Source organism: Sinocyclocheilus rhinocerous, unplaced genomic scaffold (assembly GCF_001515625.1).
Source record: "Sinocyclocheilus rhinocerous isolate Xijiao unplaced genomic scaffold, SAMN03320098_v1.1 scaffold2027, whole genome shotgun sequence".
Taxonomy (NCBI): Eukaryota; Metazoa; Chordata; class Actinopteri; order Cypriniformes; family Cyprinidae; genus Sinocyclocheilus; species Sinocyclocheilus rhinocerous.
Window position 1 is genome coordinate 46,436 of NW_015627265.1, and position 2,132 is coordinate 48,567.

At 38.5% G+C, this 2,132-nt stretch overlaps 1 pseudogene; it reads right to left on the reverse strand.

Moving 5' to 3' along the window:
* Positions 1-247: 247 nt before the first annotated feature.
* Positions 248-2,132, reverse strand: part of LOC107726788 (synaptogyrin-2-like) — a 10,233-nt pseudogene continuing 8,348 nt past the window's right edge.

Consider the following 2,132-nt stretch of genomic DNA (forward strand, 5'->3'; position numbering starts at 1 on the left):
TTGTTGGATGATTAGATTAGGTAGCAAGCGCTAGAAGTCTTGTTTTCTGTGAAATTGATCAAATTGAAGTGAGTTTATGATTAAAACGAGCAAATGTCAAAGGGCTCAGGAAAATCAACTTAGTCAAAGGAAAAACAAGTTTTAAGTTTGCATTCCCTATTGATAGATATGTATAAACTTGTATTTTGTTAAATTTTTCAAGACTTAATTTTACATTTGCATCTCTGGCAAGAGTAGGTTTGTGGCATTGGTGGGACGTATTGGCAGACAACAGACATTTAATTATTGATCAAAATTATTGCTAGAGATAATTTATCAGTGGCTGATAATGCTGGGAACATGTCATAGCGTCTCTACTAAACTCTACAGCCGTGATCTCCAGTAAATGATTTAAGGAAGTTTAGATATTTGTACTGGAAAAGAAGAAAATACTGAAGACGACATCTATTCAATTTAATGCCATGATTTTATGAATTTAAGACTTTAAGCTTTGTTTAAGGCGGATCAAGACTTTTTAAGACCCGCAAATCTAAAAATGACATTTCGTATCCAAAGGGTTGCATTCATTTATTTTTATTTAGAATACAAACCGGTGTTTCTGCTTTTAGCTGCACTTAAAGAATTGAAGCTGGTTATGCAGAGAAAACGGAGTTTAAAGACAACAAGAAACCGATTTAAATCAGTAACCTGAAAATACACATAAATCAAACATTGAAAACAATTTTTTAAATATATATATGAACATATTCCCAGATGATAAGCTTTGAAATGGTTGGTGTGCAATGGATAAACTTTACCAAATCAATGTTATAAACCAGAAAGACAGATCAAACAGAGATCTGCATCACAGTGTGTTTATGTGGATCAGTGAATGTTTTCATATCCAGAAACCAGATTTAGCCATGTAAGACTCAGTTTTTTACATTAAATCAGATCTGGAAGCAAATAAAAGCATCACAGATGCTTCATTTACAACCCAAAACCTCCATTGCAGCTTGACTGGATGTTTAAGCATGTAATCTGGTAATTGCACCACATTTCTACGGTGAATCACACCAGCTCTTCACTAACACAATTAGTAAACGGAGTCAATGGGCTCTTTTTGTTTCCGTCACATTCCTACTCATTCAGCTGGGAAAACGTTAACAAACGCTGCTGCAATTCCAGTGTGAGCGACGGACCTGCTTCACAATAACTTACGGCTTTATTTCAGCTCATCGGTGCAAATCTGAACTCATCTACAGTCATGTGTAATAAACACTTGAATGTTTACACATTTAAGGCCACGTGTAAAATGGCAAACGTTCTCCTATTGGCTGCCTGCCGAGGCTCCTCCCACATCCCGTGGCGTCACGTGACCTGGTTGTCGTGTTTCAGTTTCTGTTTCAGGACGGCTGCTGGTAGACGTCTGGACCGGTGTTCTGGAAGGACGGATACGTTAGCGGCGTGTAGGTGGTGGGATACGGTGACGTGGGGTCCGCCGGCAGATCGGCGTAGTTCTGGGACACATCTGCAACACCCTGACGAAACCTCACCAGAGCGAAGTAACTTAACGCTCCCTGAAAAGACGAGAGATTCGTCTGTCAATCAACGATTTGAAGAGGGATTATGTAGCATTTAATGAACTTAAAGGGATAGTTCACCCAAAAATGAAAATTCTATCATTAATCACTCACCCTCATGTCGTTCCAAGCCCGTAAGACCTTCGTTCATCTTCGGAACTCAAATTAAGATATTTTTGATGAAATCCGAGAGCTTTCTGATCCTGCATCGACAGCAATATAACTGACACGTTCAAGGCCCAGAAAGGCAGTAAGGACATCGTTAAAATAGTGGTTCAATTGTAATTTTATGAAGCTACGAGAATACTTTCTGTGCACAAAGAAAACAAAAATAACGAAGTGCATCATGGTACTCTCGTGAATGCGCGTTAAAGACTGACACGGAAGAGAAGAATAATTGAATAAAGTCGTTATTTTTGTTTTCTTTGCGCAGAAAATTTATTCTCGTAGCTTCATAAAATTACAGTTGAACTACTGATGTCACATGGACTATTTTAACGATGTCCTTACTAAGTTTCTGGGCCTTGAACGTTTCAGTTCTCTTGCAGCGTCAGACAGCTCTCGGATTTC